Genomic DNA, 18,954 nt, shown 5'->3' with positions numbered 1-18,954 from the left:
AACCAAAACTTGATTATTAGAAAAGAGCAACAAAATTGACAGATTTTTAGCTTGACTGACCAAGATAGAAGGACAGGATGTAACAGATTGCCAGAATCAGAAATGAAAGAGGAGACATTATCAACCCCATAGAAATTTAAAAGGTAATACTATGAAAAAACATATTCCAAGAAATAAAGCAACTTAGAAAAAATGGTATCACTTCTAGAAATACATAAATTACCAAAACTGATTCAAAAAGAAATAATAAATCTAAATGAACCTATAACAGTAAAAAGGTGGAATTATTAATTAAGTGATCCTACTAAGAAAAGTCTGGATGCAAATGACTTCACTGTATCCTATCCAATATTTAAAGTAGAAATAACACCAATTTTTCACAAATTTTTCCAAAAATGGAGAGAGCAGGAACACTTTTCAATTCATTCTATTACAATAGTATTACCCTGAGACCAAATCCAGACAAAGACATCATAAGAAAGCAAAGCAGTATTCCTCATAATTATAGAAACTAAAATCCTCTGCAAAGTATTCACAAAGCAAATACAGCAATTTGTAGTATTATTATATACCCTAACCATTTATCCTAGGAGTGCATTTGGTTTGATATCCAGTAATCAATTCATGTAATATAAAGATTCATATAGTCAAAGCTTTGGTTTTTCCAGTAGTCACTCATGGATGTGAGAGTTGGACCATAAATAAATCTGAGCACTAAAGAACTGATGCTTTTGAACTGTGGTGTTGGAGAAGACTCTTGAGAGTCCCTTGGACAACAAGGAGATCAAACCAGTCAATTCTAAAAGGAAATCAGTCCTGAATATTCATTGGAATGACAGATGCTGAAGCTGAAGTTCCAATACTTTGGCCATGTGATGCGAAGAACTGGCTCCTTAGAAAAGCCCCTGATGCTGCGAAAGAGTGAAGGCAAGAGGAGAGGGGGACAACAGAGGATGAGATAGTTGGATGGTATCACTGACTTGATGGACATGAGTTTGAGCAAGTTCCAGGAGTTGGTGACAGATAGGGAAGCCTGGTGTGCTGCAGTCCATGGGGCCTAAAAGAGTCAGATAGGACTAAGTGACTGAACTGAACAAAACTGAACATATTAGTTCATATTAGGGAGAGAACCACATAGCTATTGCACTAGATATTCAAAAACATATGGGAAAATCCAATATCTATTTATGACAGAAATTTCAACAATCTAAAAATAGAATCAGATCAGATCAGTGGCTTAGTCGTGTCCAACTCTTTGCGACCCCATGAATCGCAGCACGCCAGGCCTCCCTGTCCATCACCAACTCCCAGAGTTCACTCAGACTCAGGTCCATTGAGTCAGTGATGCCATCCAACCATCTCATCCTCTGTCGTCCCCTTCTCCTTTTGCCCCCAATCCCTCCCAGCATCAGAGTCTTTTCCAATGAGTCAACTCTTCACATGAGGTGGCCAAAGTACTGGAGTTTCAGCTTTAGCATCATTCCTTCCAAAGAAATCCCAGGGCTGATCTCCTTCAGAATGGACTGGTTGGATCTCCTTGCAGTCCAAGGGACTCTCAAGAGTCTTCTCCAACACCACAGTTCAAAAGCATCAATTCTTTGGCGCTCAGCCTTCTTCACAGTCCAACTCTCACATCCATACTTGACCACAGGAAAAACCATAGCCTTGACTAGATGAACCTTTTGTTGGCAAAGTAATGTCTCTGCTTTTGAATATGCTATCTAGGTTGGTCATAACTTTCCTTCCAAGGAGTAAGCGTCTTTTAATTTCATGGCTGCAGTCACCATCTGTAGTGATTTGGAGCCCAAAAAAATAAAGTCTGATACTGTTTCCACTGTTTGCCCATCTATTTCCCATGAAGTGATGGGACTGGATGCCAAGATCTTTGTTTTCTGAATGTTGAACTTTAAGCCAACTTTTTCACTCTCCACTTTCACTTTCATCAAGAGGCTTTTGAGTTCCTCTTCACTTTCTGCCATAAGGGTGGTGTCATCTGCATATCTGAGGTTACTGACATTTCTCCCAGCAATCTGGATTCCAGCTTGTGTTTCTTCCAGTCCAGCATTTCTCATGATGTACTCTGCATATAAGTTAAATAAACAGGGTGACAATATACAGGCTTGAGGAACTCCTTTCCTATTAGGAACCAGTCTGTTGTTCCGTGTCCAGTTCTAACTGTTGCTTCCTGACCTGCATACAAATTTCTCAAGAGGCAGATCAGGTGGTCTGGTATTCCCATCTCTTTCAGAATTTTCCACAGTTTATTGTGATCCACACAGGCAAAGGCTTTGGCATAGTCAATAAAGCAGAAATAGATACTTTTCTGGAACTCTCTTGCTTTTTCTATGATCCAGCAGATGTTGGCAATTTGATCTCTGGTTCCTCTGCCTTTTCTAAAACCCGCTTGAACATCTGGAAGTTCACGGTTCACATATTGCTGAAGCCTGGCTTGGAGAATTTTGAGCATTGCTTTACTAGCATGTGAGATGAGTACAATTGTGCGGTAGTTTGAGCATTCTTTGGCATTGCCTTTCTTTGGGATTGGAATGAAAACTGACCTTTTCCAGTCCTGTGGCCACTGCTGAGTTTTCCAAATTTGCTGGCATATTGAGTGCAGCACTTTCACAGCATCGTCTCTCAGGATTTGGAATAGCTCAACTGGAATTCCATCACCTCTACTAGCTTTGTTCGTAGTGATGCTTTCTAAGGCCCACTTGACTTCACATTCCAGGATGTCTGGCTCTAGGTCAGTGATCACACCATCGTGATTATCTGGGTCGTGAAGATCTTTTCTGTACAGTTCTTCTGTGTATTCTTGCCATCTCTTCTTAATATCTTCTGCTTCTGTTAGGTCCAACCATTTCTGTCCTTTATCGAGCCCATCTTTGCATGAAATGTTCCTTTGGTATCTCTGATTTTCTTGAAGAGATCCCTAGTCTTTCCCATTCTGTAGTTTTCCTCTATTTCTTTGCATTGATCATGAAGAAGGCTTTCTTATCTCTTCTTGCTATTCTTTGGAACTCTGCATTCAGATGTTTATATCTTTCCTTTTCTCCTTTGCTTTTCGCTTCTCTTCTTTTCACAGCTATTTGTAAGGCCTCCCCAGACAGCCATTTTGCTTTTATATACCTAAATAAGAAGCATCCAAGAAAAAAAAAAAACCCTACAATTAATATTCTTAATGATGAAAAACTGAGTGGTTTAAGATAAGGGAAATAGGCAGGGCTGTCAGATCTCATCTCTTCTGCTAAAGACTGTACTAGTATATCTGTCCAGAAATGTAAGAAAAATAAAGAAAAAGAGGAAATAAAGCAAAGAAAGAAAAAAAGGAACAGGAAGGAAAGAAATCAAAAGTATCCAGATTGGAAAGTAAAAACTGTTATTTGCAGAAAATGTTATAAGTATGTAGAGAACATTAAGGAATGCGTGCACACACACACAAACTAAAAATTGAGCATAACACGTTCACTGAGTACAAGAGCATTATACACAAGTCAATTGTATTTCTGTATATAAGCATATTTCAGAATTACTAAGGGTTCAGTTTCAGACCACTTCAATTAAGCAAGTCACACAAACCTTTTGATTTCAATAATTCATATAAAATTATGTTTACACTATACTGTAGTTCTATTAAGTGTGCAATAGCATTATGGATGTACATACTTTCATTTAAAATACTTTGCTGCTACAAATGCTATCATCTGAGTCTTCACCTAGTTGGAGTCTTTTGCATCAGAAATCACTAATAACAAATTGCCATCAGATCAGATCAGATCAGTCGCTCAGTCGTGTATGACTCTTTGCAACCCCATGAATCGCAGCACGCCAGGCCTCCTTGTCCATCACCAACTCCCGGAGTTCACTCAGACTCACGTCTGTCAAGTTAGTGATGCCATCCAGCCACCTCATCCTCTGTCGTCCCCTTCTCCTCCTGCCCCCAATCCCTCCCAGCATCAGAGTCTTTTCCAATGAGTCAACTCTTCGCATGAGGTGGCCAAAGTACTGGAATTTCAGCTTTAGCATCATTCCTTCCGAAGAAATCCCAGGGCTGATCTCCTTCAGAATGGACTGGTTGGATCTCCTTGCAGTCCAACGGACTCTCAAGAGTCTTCTCCAACACCACAGTTCAAAAGCATCAATTCTTTGGTGCTCAGCCTTCTTCACAGTCCAACTCTCACATCCATACATGACCACAGGAAAAACCATAGCCTTGACTAGACGAACCTTTGTTGGCAAAGTAATGTCTCTGCTTTTGAATATGCTATCTAGGTTGGTCATAATTTTCCTTCCAAGGAGTAAGCGTCTTTTAATTTCATGGCTGCAGTCACCATCTGCAGTGATTTTGGAGCCCAGAAAAATAAAGTCTGACACTGTTTCCCCATCTATTTCCCATGAAGTGATGGGACCGGGTGCCATGATCTTCATTTTCTGAATGTTGAGCTTTAAGCCAACTTTTTCACTCTCCACTTTCACCTTCATCAAGAGGCTTTTTAGTTCCTCTTCACTTTCTGCCATAAGGGTGATGTCATCTGCATATCTGAGGTTATTGATATTGCTCCTGGCAATCTTGATTCCAGCTTGTGCTTCTTCCAGTCCAGCATTTCTCATGATGTACTCTGCATAGAAGTTAAATAAGCAGGGTGACAATATACAGCCTTGACGAACTCCTTTCCTATTTGGAACCAGTCTGTTATTCCATTTCCAGTTCTAACTGTTGCTTCCCGACCTGCATACAAATTTCTCAAGAGGCTGATCAGGTGGTCTGGTATTCCCATCTCTTTCAGAATTTTCCACAGTTTATTGTGATCCACACAGTCAAATTGAGAAGGCAATGGCACCCCACTCCAGCACTCTTGCCTGGAAAATCCCATGGATGGAGGAGCCTGGTGGGCCTCAGTCCACAGGGTCGCTAAGAGTCAGACAGGACTGAGCGACTTCACTTTCACTTTTCACTTTCATGCATTGGAGAAGGAAATGAAAACCCACTCCAGTGTTCTTGCCTGGAGAATCCCAGGGACTGGGGAGCCTGGTGGGCTGCCGTCTATGGGGTCGCACAGAGTCGGACATGACTGAAGCAACCTTGCAGCACAGTCAAAGGCTTTGGCATAGTCAATAAATCAGAAATAGATGTTTTCTGGAACTCTCTTGCTTTTTCTATGATCCAGCAGATGTTGGCAATTTGATCTCTAGTTCCTCTGCCTTTTCTAAAACCAGTTTGAACATCAGGAAGTTCACGGTTCACATATTGCTGAAGCGTGGCTTGGAGAATTTTGAGCATTACTTTACTAGCGTGTGAGATGAGTGCAATTGTGTGGTAGTTTGAGCATTCTTTGGCATTGCCTTTCTTTGGGATTGGAATGAAAACTGATCTTTTCCAGTCCTGTGGCCACTGCTGAGTTTTCCAAATTTGCTGGCATATTGCCATAAGAAATAAAATAATGAAACACTGAAATATTGAAAGAATTACCAAAGTATGACACAGATACATGGAATCAGCAAATGCTTTTGGAAAAAATGGTGTCTATAGACCTGCTTGATGCAGTTATCACAGTCTTTCAATTTGTTAAAAATGTAATATCTACAAAGTACAACAAAGCAAAGCACAATAGAGTGAGCTATGCCTGTACTAGCAACAAACAATGAAATTAGGAAAGCAATTCTATTCACAAGAATAGAAAAAGAATCAAAAATAATAAAGGCATTTTTATAAAAACTGACAACCTAATCCTAAAGTTCATGTGAAAATGCAAAGAACTCAGAACAATAAAAATAATTTTGAAAAGGAGAACAAAGTTAGACAACTTAAACTTCCAGGTTTTAAAAACTTTTTTATAAAAACTATAATGAAGAACATACAGTACTGATATAGATGTCAGTAAATGTAATCGTAAGTAATTTTATTATGTGAAATATAAATGAATATCCATGGTGCTAAGACTATACAAAAATTTTGTTTAAAAATTAGATTTCTACCTCACACCATACACAAAGATTAACTCAAAATAGATCATGGATCTAAATGTAAGAGCTAAAACCATAAGACTTCTATAAGGAAATGAGAAAATCTTCATGACCTTATGGTAGACAGAGTTTTATATCTGACCCTAAAAGCATGATACAAAAAAGAAAAAGTTTGGTAATTTGGGTCTCATCAAAATTAAAAACTCTTGCACTTCAAAGGATTCCACTAAAAATACTGGGAGAAAATTTATGCTCTACAAATATATATCTAATAAAATATTTTTAAATTTCATAACACATAAAGAATTCTTCAATAATAAAAAAATGAACAACCCAATGAAAAAAATTGGACAAAATATTTAAAGATATTTCACAAAAAAATATAAAAATGTCTAATAAACATATTAAAAATGTTCAATGTCATTAATCTTTAAGGAAACGTAAATTAAAACTGAAGTGAGATACTATTTTACACCAACAGTTGTGGCTGTAATAAAAAGACAGGCAGGGTAACAAATACTGGTGAAGACAGAAAGAAACTGGAGCCCTCATAGGTTGCTGCTCAGAATTTAAAATGGTACAGCCTCTTTAGAAAATAACTTGATATCTTAAAAGTTAAACTTATTTTTCTGACCCAGCAATTCCACTTCTAGGAATCTCCCTAAGAAAAATGAAAACATGTCCACAGAGAGGCATATATATGCAAATGCACGTAGCAGCATTATTCATAATAGTAAAAAATTGGAAGCAATCCACATGTCCATCAACTGATGAATGGATTAACAAAATATCATATATTCATACAATGGCATACTATTCATACATAAAACAGAATAGAGTATTGCTATATGCTTTGTGCCTGTGTGTTCACTCACTCAGTTGTATCTGACTCTTTGCAAGCCCATGGACTGCAGCCTGCCAGGCTCCTCTATCCATGGAATTTTCTAGGCAAGAATACTGGCGTAAGTTGCCATTTCCTGTTTCAGGAGATCTTCAAATCCAGGGATCAAACCCCCGTGTCCCATACATTGGCAGGCAGATTCTTCACCACTGTGCCACCTGGGAATTCCCACTATATACCACAGCATGTATCAATCTGAAAAACATTATGATAAGAGAGAAAAAAAAAAGCCAAATGCAAGAAACCACATAGTGTGTGATTGCATTTATAAGAAATGGTCAGAAAATGTAAATGTTTGGAGACAGAAAGCAGATTAATTGTTGTCTGGGACTGGGAATAATAGTGGGGATTGACTGCCTAAGAACATGAAGGGTCTTTTTTGGAGTGACAAAAATGTTCTAAATTAATTGTGGTGATGATAGCTGAACTCTAAATTTACTTAAAATCATTAAATTTTACACTTACAAGGATGAATTTTATTACATAATTATACCTCAATAAACTTAAAGAAATTGTGCTTATTAAAACTAAGGAAAGAGATACCTGGCAGATACTCCCTTAACCAAATGACCAAGATTGACATCCCTAGTGATAAGTCATATGGATATCAGAGACCCCATGACATGATGTTATCAGAAGAGCACTTCATTCTTTTGCATTCTTCTCTGATGCTTTTGAACTGTGGTGTTGGAGAAGACTCTTGAGAGTCCCTTGGACTGCAAGGAGATCTAACCAGTCCATTCTAAAGGAGATCAGTCCTGGGTGTTCTTTGGAAGGAGTGATGCTAAAGCTGAAACTCCAGTACTTTGGCTACCTCATGCGAAGAGTTGACTCATTGGAAAAGACTCTGATGCTGGGAGGGATTGGGGGCAGGAGGAGAAGGGGATGACAGAGGATGAGATGGCTGGATGGCATCACCGACTCGATGTACATGAGTTTGAGTGAACTGCGGGAGTTGGTGATGGATGGGGAGGCCTGGCGTGCTGCAATTCATGGGGTCGAAAAGAGTTGGACACGACTGAGTGACTGAACTGAACTGAACTAAAACTGTAATCCCAGGCTAATTATGAGAGGTGAAGTGAAGTGAAAGTCTCTCAGTCGTGTCTGACTCTTTGCGACCCCATGGACTGTGTAGTCCATGGAATTCTCCAGGCCAGAATACTGGAGTGGGTATCTCCAGTATCCCCTTCTCTAGGGGATCTTCCCAACCCATGGATCGAACCCAGGGTCTCTCCCACATTGTGGGCAAATTCTTTACCAGCTGAGCCACAAGGGAAGCCCAATTATGAGGAAACATCAGTCAAATCCAAACTGAGGACCATTTCACAAAATATCTGACCACTGCTCTTCAAAACTATCAAGGTCCTGAAGAACAAGAAAAAACTGAGAAATCGTTACAGATCAGAGGAGACTTTAGAGAAGAACATTTTGGCAACCCATTCCAATATTCTTGCTTGGAGAATCTGAATGATGTCCTACAATCCATAGGGTCGCAAAGAGTCAGACATGACTGAAGCGATTTAGCATGCAGAGGAGATTTAGGATAAAAGATAGCTGAATACATCTTTTTATCCATGGATCTAATTAGATGCATTTATCTAATTATCCATGGATCTTTTATCCATTAGATCCAAGGATCTAATCTAGGATACCAGGTAGATTAATTCAGGTATCCTGGATTAGATCCTTGAAAGAGACAAAATATGTTAGTGGAAGAGCTGGTGACATCTGAATAAAGTCTGTAGTTTAGGTAATAGTATTGTATCAGTGTTAATTTCTTACCTTGGTTATATACAATGTTAAAGTTAAGAGAACATAGTGAAGGAAATATGAGAATTCTTTGAGCTACCTTTGCAACTTTTCCATATATGTAAAATTATTTCAAAATTAAAAGTTAAAATGTTTAAAAGAAATTTATAGATTAAAGGGGAATTGTGATTCAAATGTAATATGCAGATATTGTTCAGATCTTAATTCAAACTAGTCAGCTAGAAAAAAAAAGTCAATCATTTGACAGAATATTTAATAACATTAAATAATTACTATTATTTTTGATGTGATATAATGGTGTTGTGACTTTTAAAAGTCATTATTTTTTAATAATACATACTAACATATTAATGGATGGAGTAATATGACATCTGGGATTGTCTTTAAAATGATCTGGTGGAAAAAGAAGTTGGTTAGAGCATAGATGAAGTAAACACTGACCTCGGGTGATAAATACGTAGGAGTTCTTTTGGGGAGAGGGGAGTTCTGTTTTACTATACTCTCTACTCTTGCTTATGTTTGAATTTTTTCACAATAAATTTTAAGTGAAAAGGAAACAAAGACTAAGAGAAATAATCAAATATTGTCATTTGGTCTCTATGCTGACCACAGGCGAGTGTGGTCATAGAGAGGTGAGTGAGCTCGCAAAAACAATCTGAGCAGGATATAATTGGTGCTGAAGAATTGGGAGAGCATTAAGAGAACTGCCTGGATGAGCATAGACTTCCTAAACTGGAGTGCTTTGTTGATCTCTCCTTGAAGTTCTGTGACCTGGTGATATCTAAAACCTCTACCTATGTGAGGATTTTGAAAAGTAGAGTGTAGTCAGAAGCAGCCCTTTTTTCCTAGTCAATACTAAGATCTATAGTTCTTCACCCCTCTTAAGTTTTTTATTGTCTGGGGATTTGTTTTTTGGCCTTGTGACTTAGGATGGGTTACTGTAATATAATGCATTTGCTACTTCTCTGGAAAGACATTCAGAATCTTTAACTAGTGCAGAATGTACAACTCTCTTTGCTAAAGGGTGTCTGCCAAGGGAAGCATTCTTACGGGCTTTGTAATTTGCATTGATTACTGAGTTGTTTACCAGTGCATCACTGGGTGTTCACTGTATTCTATAAAGCCTGGCAAAGTTCTATCTTGATTAAAGAAGTCTGACATTGGTGGTCAATTTTAATAATAACTGAGGTTGTTCTGGATAACTTGAAAAAATTTTAACAGATTTTGGAACTTGAAATGTCAAGAGCAAGTTATTCTTATTGATGACACGTACTCCGGAAATCTAGTATTTTAAAGGTGGATTCAGTGTACAGTACTGAACTTAACAAAAACAGAAGTTGAAAAGTAGACCATAGTGCCAAAAATAAGATCCTAGTCTTAACTTCTCTGCTCCTTAATCTAATCTGGCATGCCTTCAGAATATTTCACTTTCTTGATGACCAGTCTTCCAAACAGTTTCTAACCAATACTTAACCCCACTGCATAGTAGCAGAGTTAATGATTTCTCATGAGGCTGATCTGAATAGGAACCATATTCATATCAAAGACAACTGGTCCCACTTCCAGGTCCATCTTTGGGCCAAGATACGTAGTCGCCAACAGTGAGTTGGCGACTGTATTTTTTGAGTCCTGGCGCAAAGTAAGATCCATCTGTTTTGCCCAGCCGTTTGCTTGAGTGCCACAAAATGGTCCTGTTATTAGTCTTATTTGCGGTCCTATTTAAGGTTAGGGGATAATATAAATAAACTTCAGTCCTCCTTATGATGAATGTAGCATGGGAATTAAAAGTGGTGGTGGTGGTAGTGGTAAGTGATGTTGCATCTCTATTTTCTCAATTGCTCTGTTTTCTTTGGATTGGAAAACAGACATTTAAGAATGAGTTTGTCATCTGGAAGGATAGTTGTGACCAAGTTTCCCTCAACAGGATACAAGATGTTATTTTTGAGCTTCATTACCCACACCAAGGGGGAAAAAAGAGAAAGGGAAACAATAAATAAGGAGGAAAGTGAAAGTAAGGAATAAACAGGCAGAGTCAGAGAAGGGAAAATAAAGGTCAAAGAGGAGAAAGGAATGACATGCAAAGAGGAGAATATAACTTAGTAGACTTTCTATTCATAGAAACTGCTTTATTGTTTTGAACTGAGTTCAGTTCACTCAACATCTGGTGAATTAAGGAAAAGGAAATCTGACACTAAATTGAACTGCAAGTTGTCAGTTAAACAGTTTATATATAAATATGCAGTCTCGTTTCTATCGCCTTTTCTTATCTAAACTAGACAGTGAATCAGTTTCACTAACCATATGTGATTGGTGAGTAGAACAGTATCAGTTGGTGATTCAGATTTATATAGAGATGGGCAGCTCTTATATTTCTGAATCATTTATTAGGGATTATTGTTATTCGACATTATTTCTGAGCATGAGTTATTTTTGTCAGCTTCTTTTATGAATGTTTTGTTGCCTTATAAGGAAATATGTGCACTCCCCTCCTCATAGTTGTCCCTGGTGACGCCTCCATAATTTCTGTCTTTACACTGGTGCATTTTTGGTCTAATTCAGGCATGTGAGAAGCAGGCGAAAAGTTTAGTTAGTCAGTGATTTTGTGTGTGTGTGTGTGGATCCATTCATGGATAGATCTAGTGAATTTGAACCAGTTTGAACGTATAACCTATGTGCATCAAATAGACACAATACACAAAATATTCTTTTATTTAATCCAAGGGAAAAAGAAAGTAGAACTCACAAGTAAGAAATAGATACATTTTCAAAAATAGATGCAGTTTCAAGGCCGATTTATGATTATGCTCTTATATGTGGAGATGTTAAAATATTACCTTGCATTAATATGAAGATGGACATAAACATACCACATTTAGTGCTACAAATATATAAAAAATGGATGGCATGATGTAAAGTAAAAGATAATTGTGTTATCTCCTTTTTATACTAAAAATCTATATTTTTCTAAACCTGTTGTATCAATTATTTGAAGCTAAAAATAAGGATGACTTAATCCTGTCTGTTTTTTTTTAATATTATCTTATTTATAGATGATGTTGTATGAAAAAATAAAGGACTACAAAAATTAATATGACATTTTAAGCCCAGATAGTTATTAAATACTTTTATCTTAATGCATGGACTCTTGATTCAAAAATTAAAAATAGATATTTTAAAAGATGCATTTATGGTTATTTAAACCAAGAGAGGTAGTTTAAACCCTGATGGTCTTCCCATGTTGCTTAAAACAGCAATGCTTCATACAATAAGCTCTATAGTGTGATGTCATCTGGAGTGCACTAAACCCTTAATGCCTTGCAATGGGCATTTGTACTGCTAAATATGTTTCTTTGCCTCTGCTTCACCGTTTGCCCCTCAGTCATTTGAAAGCAGTGGGTCTAATGTTATTTTCCAATTTTATTTGAAGTTGTAATTTCCCTTTAATATGTGTATTCAGAATGTAGATTTTCTTCTTTATTCTCTGAAATAATATTGTATGTAATCTTGAAGCTTTGAAATTGTTTAGGAGTTTTTTTTTTTTAATCAGAATATAGGTAAAATTTAGAAACACTGATTTTCTAGTCATATCATTATGAAGTCCTTAACATGGAGGCATATTTTGTTTTTCAGAATTGCTTTTTTTCCTCTTTAGATCCTTTTCTTTTCATTAAAAAACTACTCTGGCAAGAGGGTTTTTTTTTTTTTTTTCCTTAACAGAAAAAAAAAAGCTACGCTTGACTGATAATGCATTGCTTTGGATGGTGAAACATTATGAAAGTTTAATTTTTAATTAAATCTGAAATACCAATTATAACTGAAAGAGATTTTAACCTGTTTCTTTTCAGACTGCCTGAAGTTACATTTAGAGACTGAAATCACTGCACCTTAAAAACAAAAGATTGAGCTGCACTGCATTCCTGTGAGTGAAAGCTTCCTCTACCTTCCTCTGTATTTTTGTGACCCACTCAAAAAGGGACAAAAATAGTGGTCACATAGTAACCAGACATGAGTAAGAAATTTGAATATCCCTGAAGAAATACATGTTTAAATGATTTCCTTCTTTAAAAAAAGAAAATTTGTAGGGCTCAATATTCAGTATGTCTTTTTTATCCAACCTAAATTGTGAATCCTTGCTCTTGGCTGGTTTGAATTGCGTTCGGGAGGGTGTCACCCACCGTGCATCAGCACAGTGACACACACCCTGTCAGGAAGGATTCTTACATTTTGGTACAAGTCTCTTTGAAAGTAACAGATTTCTAATGGAATCAAAGTAGACTCCGGTTTTCCTTTGTGATGTCATTAGAAATTTTTAGCCTTTGTGTCAGTGTAAATGGAGAGAAAGAAAGTTCATGATGACATCACAAGATTCTGTTGCCTTGAGGACTTTGGGCAAAACTAAGTAAAATGCATAATTCCCTTGTGTGCGTGTGTTCCCCATTCTGCTATGAAGCAGTCAAAATAGCACATCTTATGTCTTCCCGTGAGCTACAAGGCTGTCTCTCAGAGCCCCATTGTTCCATAAATGCATGTCAGAGTCTACCACAGTCTGGTCTACCCTTATTTAGCTGCTGTTTTGTCAATGTACTTGGAAGAACAATTAACATTTGGGATTTCAATGTCTGAATAACAGGCAGTGAATAGAACCCAAGCATATAAAAGATTCAGACGCCCAGGGTAAGAAAACAGAAGCTTATAGTTGGTGGGGGAAAAGGAAAAACACTTTAATGCCTCACTCAAAGGTTATGAAATACTACAAGGAAATTCAATGTTATAATTTTAAAAAATTTAGATAAAAATATATATTTTGGTAATGAAATCCAGCAGGTTGTGATGTCTTCCTAAGTTTCCATTTAATGTGCTATGTGGTCTTTTGCTAGAGAGTCTTAAACACTTAAACAGCATTCATCCCCTTGTTCATGTTGGAATGCCGAATGTGGGGTGTATTGCATTGTGGTTTTCAGTGTCACGGTGCCTTTAGACAGAGTACGTTAAAGGTGATTCAGATGACTTCTTCCATTTTCACTTTGGCTTACTTCACTCTTTCATTATCAACTACAGTTCTCATATGTTTACTGTAGACATTTCTGACATTGCTTAAACATCCCTGCCTATTGTCTAAATTCTTGCTAGGTCCATTTTTTTTGGAAAGATGATGCACGGACAGAACAAGATCACCTCACTGTCAGGGTATCTGGTGAACTGGAGGGAACTTTGGCAGCTTATATTAATGTATGTTGTCCACTGAGCATAGTGCCTGGCTGATATGAATGAATAAATGATGATTATTGTTATTTTTGTCATAACTACAAGAGTCAGGAACTATGGATGGGGTAAGCTCTCTAAAATCAGGGTCTATTTCTTATTCATTTTTGTGATCCTCAGTGCTTGGCATAGTAATAGTTATCAAGAAATAGCTATTGTTACTAGTACAATTAGGAAATTTAAGTCAGAACTTTAGGATTTATTCATTCAAAAATTATTTATTGTGGAGATGTGTTGAATGAAGTTTTTGACAGTAAAGAAGATAATTATAAAGGAATTTGTCAAAGACAAACCTATTATTCACCATATAACATTAGACATCAGTCTCCTAGCCCTTCTCTTCTTTGACTTTATACTTCTTTCTCCTGACCAGAATGAGAAGTGCCCATTCAAACCACATCCTTTTTGTCTGTGAAGTGGGCTTCACTAGTGTTCCATCTAGTTGTGTCTTACATCTCATATACTGAAGCCGTCTCCAAAGATAAATCTACCTGACTCTAGGATGGATGGTGCTGTGTACCTGCTTGTCTATGTCGTAGATTGTGCTTCAAGAAAACGGGGCAAATGGTACAAAAGATATTGGGTCAAGAGACCAGAGATTTGGGAAGTTGCCATTAGAAACGTCTATCTTCAGTGCACTGAGAGCCAGAACCAATTTCTCAACACAGATAAGATGACAGCATTCCTTAGAACTCAGAACGATTTGACCCCTTCTAAGTTTAGCTTCCTGGTTTCTTTCTTTCTTTCTTTCTTTTTTTTTTTTTTTTGCTTGTTTTGCTTTCTTTTTAACATAAAGTTATCTGCCCCCCAACACCAATTTTAATTTATTTCTAAAAGGGGTTCCTTTATTTTTATTAAATTAGCTTCTGGTGATGCAAATGAAGGCTCTCATAAAACTTGGCCTCTGAGGCAAAGCTAAAATGATAAAATTTAAGCTTCATGAACTGTACTGTTATCATGTGGAATAATGTTTAGGGACATCAAATGACTTTATAAACACACTTCGTATTTTTTAAGATTAAAAGATTGAGGTGAAAGGGATTTAAGGGCAAAGTATCATCAAAAATTACAGGTAGAAAGTATATAAGAAATAAAAAGTCCAGTCATCTCATTTTGAAATAAGTAAATGGAGACCCAGGGTAGGGCATGCAGGTTACTCAAATGATACTGACTACCAATGCAAATCACCCTGGGACATCTAGGACTGAGAGTAGACCCAGTTTTAGACTCTGAGTGTTTGATCTTTCTTCTACACTCAGAGTCTGAGCTGTGTTTGCTGAAGAGCAAACTGTCTTAGGCTCATCTTATGAGACCCATTTAACTGCGGTGCCCTCTTCCAACTAGTCCAAAATTCATATATAAAGAGCTGCGGCTGCTGCGAAGTTGCTTCAGTCGTGTCCAACTCTGTGCAACCCCATAGACGGCAGCCCACCAGGCTTCCCCATCCCTGGGATTCTCCAGACAAGAACACTGGAGTGGGTTGCCATTTCCTTCTCCAATCCATGAAAGTGAAAAGTGAAAGTGAAGTCGCTCAGTCGTGTCTGATTCTAGCGACCCCATGGACTGCAGCCTACCAGGCTTCTCTGTCTATGGGATTTTTCCAGGCAAAAGTACTGGAGTGGGGTGCCATTGCCTTCTCCAATATAAAGAGCATTATGGTACATTCTGATATTATGCCTCTGGTTCTATATTGACTCACATAGAGGCAAAATTATGTCATATAGAGGCAATTAAATTTATTGACTTAATATTCTTTATGATGATTTCTGGGGCTTCCCAGGTGGCGCTAGTGATAAAGAAACTATCTGCCAGTGCAGGAGATGTAAGAGACATGGGTTCGATCCCTAGGTTGGGAAGATCCCCTGGAGGAGAGCATGCAACCCACTCCAGTATTCTTACCTGGAAATCCCATGGACAAAGGAGTTGGTGGGCTACAGCCCATAGGTTTGCACAGAGTCAGACACGACTGAAGCAACAGCATGCATGCATGATGATTTACAAAGCAGACAGAAGGCCATTAGAAACTTCAGTAGTCTAATTGGGCTTACAGGCAAGATAAAACCGGTAATCTGAACAGAGCCATTGTGACATGGAATTCAGACTTCCCAAAAGGGTGCATCATGCATGGTGTCAGAATGTCATTGTTGCCAAGGGTCATTTCCATCAGAGAAAAGTTTTTTGGGTCTGAAAAAATTGAAATAAACTTTAATAATTTAAAATAAATTACTTGCTCTAGTAATTTATTTCAGGTTTCCTTTATTGGATTCTGACATTTAGCAATCCAAAGAGACCAATGTAGGGACTTTTTTATTATTTTACCCAGAGCTAAATCCTGGGTACATCTTAGTTTCTTTCTCAAAGGTATTTATCCTCTCCAGAATTTCCCAACTCCCACCATGAAGAAACTCAAGTCACTGTGGACAAAAAATTGGTGGCCTAAGTCTTTGTGTCCCAAACAGGAGACATTGTTCTGCCTTAAAACATGTCATGGAAGCTTTGGCATATAGAGAAGGGAAAATTAGAGAATGAGGATGCCAGAGCAAGGCCTTAGATGTAGGTACCCAACAAAGTTTCTCCTCAGACCTCTTCCCTCTGTTTTCCATAATAATGAATTAAAATTTATTCTATGCCTCTTATGAGCAATTCGGAGAAGGCAATGGCACCCCACTCCAGTACTCTTGCCTGGAAAATTCCATGGACGGAGGAGCCTGGTAGGCTGCAGTCCTTGGGGTCGCTAAGAGTCGGACACGACTGAGCAACTGAACTGAAGGAAATCAGACATTAAATAAGTAAACAAATAATTATAAAATTAAAAACTGTAGTCCATGAGGAGAGCTAATAGATATGCAAGACAAGAATGGGTGGAGAAAATCTATTATACTTTCCATTGGGTGCTCAGGAAATAATTCTTAGAGAAAGTGTCGTTTAAGTTGAGACTTTGAAAGCAGAATCAGCCAGGTGAAGAATTTGGGGTGGGGATGGAAGCTTGAGAGGGGAAAAAGTTCCAGACAGAAACAGCAGGGACAAAGCCCTGAGGCAAGGGCAAACTGTGAATTCAAGGAAGTAACCAGATTCCAGAGTAGCTAAAGCAGAAGGAGGAAAGGAGGAGCGTAACTGGAGGTGAGGGCAGAGAAGCAGCCAGGGTGCGGAATTTGGATTTCATTCTGAATACACTGGAAAAGCACATAGTAGACATGCAAAAAAAGTGAGTAGATGGATAAATAAATATTAATTGAAGAATAGCTTAAGAATAGAGCCAGATGAAGACAATTCAAAGGTACCTTGTAAGCAATAGATCTATATATTTGTTTTGAAGCCTTACGAGAGGGTTTTGGACTTTTGAAACAGAGGTCTACTAGTTCACAACATGTTCCCCATCTACATAACCAAAATAGTCTCTGACAACCTTCTAAGATAAGGTCAAGTTAATTTTATTTCCTTTCTAGTTAATGATTATTAAAATTCTGTTGCTGGTTAATGAATCTGTTATTTTTGTTTATTTTTAAGTGCCCATTCTGTAGTGTAGAAATGAGTACCGAAAAAAGTGTTTTACTCTTAAAATGTATTTTTAACTGTTAAACCTTAATCTTATTTTTAATTTGAGTGTATTTTATCGTGTGCAATGTCCAGGGGCCTGGAGGCATAAAAAGCCTTGAAAATAAATCCTCATTTTCCTCATTAATACTACCTATATTATGACTGAATTTCTGGATTAGAAACAAGCCAGACTGTCTTAAAGTATGATGCATTAATATTCTGGAATGCCACTAAATCAGAAGAGAGATATTGGTTTGTTTGCAAAGTGATGGAAATTATCCCCTTTTGCAATTAAAGAAGAAATAGAGTAGAGAGAATGTGAAAATTAAACCATAGAGAACTAGGTTAAGCTCTAAAGATATGAGTACTTATCCACTGTAACTCAGTCAAAAGACACAGAATCTTAAAATATTATGTCTACAGAGAATTTTAGGAATTATTTATTCCAGTCTCCTCATTTTGGAGATGAACATAATTTAGGCCTAGAATTCCTGTTCAAGTTGTACAGTTAAACATTTAATGGCAGGGCTGGAACTCTAATTCTTAAGAGCTAGATTAACACAGCCAAACCAGCTAATCTGTGATCAAAGCCCCTATTGTAACCCTTTCAAGGTCTTGGGTGGAAAAAGGAATATTAAGTATAGGAGATGAGTCTACAGACAAGTTTTAATTAATAAAAATCTGAACAATAAGTATTACTCCCAATCTGTTTACTTAATGTACCAGATGCTTTATAAAAGTTGTCTTTAATCCTCACTACCACGCTCAGCAACGACTCAGCAAACTCGGAATAATTTCCATTTTATAATGAGAATACTGAGATCCAGAAAGATTAAGTAATATCCAAGATTGCAAAGACAGTAAATCAGTTTTGTATCGATGCCAGACCTAACTGATTCAAACCCTGTGCTGTCTCCTGCTGGGTGTTTTTATCTGGTGAATTTTGTTACCACTTTAGGTCATGTGGTCACAGAGGTCACTAGTTCTCTAATAGTCCAAATGTCTAAAAGATGTTAGGAAGTTTTTTGAAAAAAGTTAGGAAGGTAAAGAAAAGACCTTTACCTTTTTCTTTAGGTAAGGTACCGTCTCTGCATAAAGCTCTTTACATTTAATTCTTAAAACGTCTCAAAATAGATGCTATAACCTTTAGTTTACATTTTTAGGACACTGAGGATCAGTGAGATTAAATTGAAGTGCCATCTTCAATTCCCCATGTTATTGTAAAAGCCCAAGCCAGGATTCAAACATAGATTTGTCTGACCCAAGTATTTTTCCATTATTATACCCACATGCCAAGTCTGCTCTTCTCCTGGATGCTAGTCTTCTATGGTCCACATACCTCAACTCCTTATATGGCAAAGTAGAATTTAATACATAGTCTCATAGATTTCCCAAGAAAAAAGAATATGTTGAAATGATGCTTTTATAATTAAGTTATGTTATCTTGCCTGGAAATAAATACAGAGCCTCTATACATGTTTCCATCTTTGAGAAATGAAGAGCTGGGAAAGAAAAGAGAA

The 18,954-nt window shown here is 37.4% G+C and overlaps 1 protein-coding gene across 23 annotated transcripts in view; it reads left to right on the top strand.

Moving 5' to 3' along the window:
* Window positions 1–18,954, top strand: part of ZBTB20 (zinc finger and BTB domain containing 20) — an 865,400-nt gene that overhangs the window by 327,467 nt on the left and 518,979 nt on the right. For 22 of the 23 annotated variants that reach the window (XR_011464022.1, XR_011464033.1, XM_070369601.1 and 19 more), the window contains one exon: window positions 12,481–12,554. The exons of the other annotated variant lie outside the window; for it this stretch is intronic. The gene's annotated coding sequence lies outside the window, so the exon portion shown is untranslated. The remainder of the gene's footprint in view (window positions 1–12,480; window positions 12,555–18,954) is intronic. 23 annotated transcript variants of the gene reach the window in all.

This window comes from Bos mutus, chromosome 1, assembly GCF_027580195.1.
Source record: "Bos mutus isolate GX-2022 chromosome 1, NWIPB_WYAK_1.1, whole genome shotgun sequence".
NCBI lineage: Eukaryota > Metazoa > Chordata > Mammalia > Artiodactyla > Bovidae > Bos > Bos mutus.
This window is presented reverse-complemented; position numbering and strand designations above follow the sequence as displayed.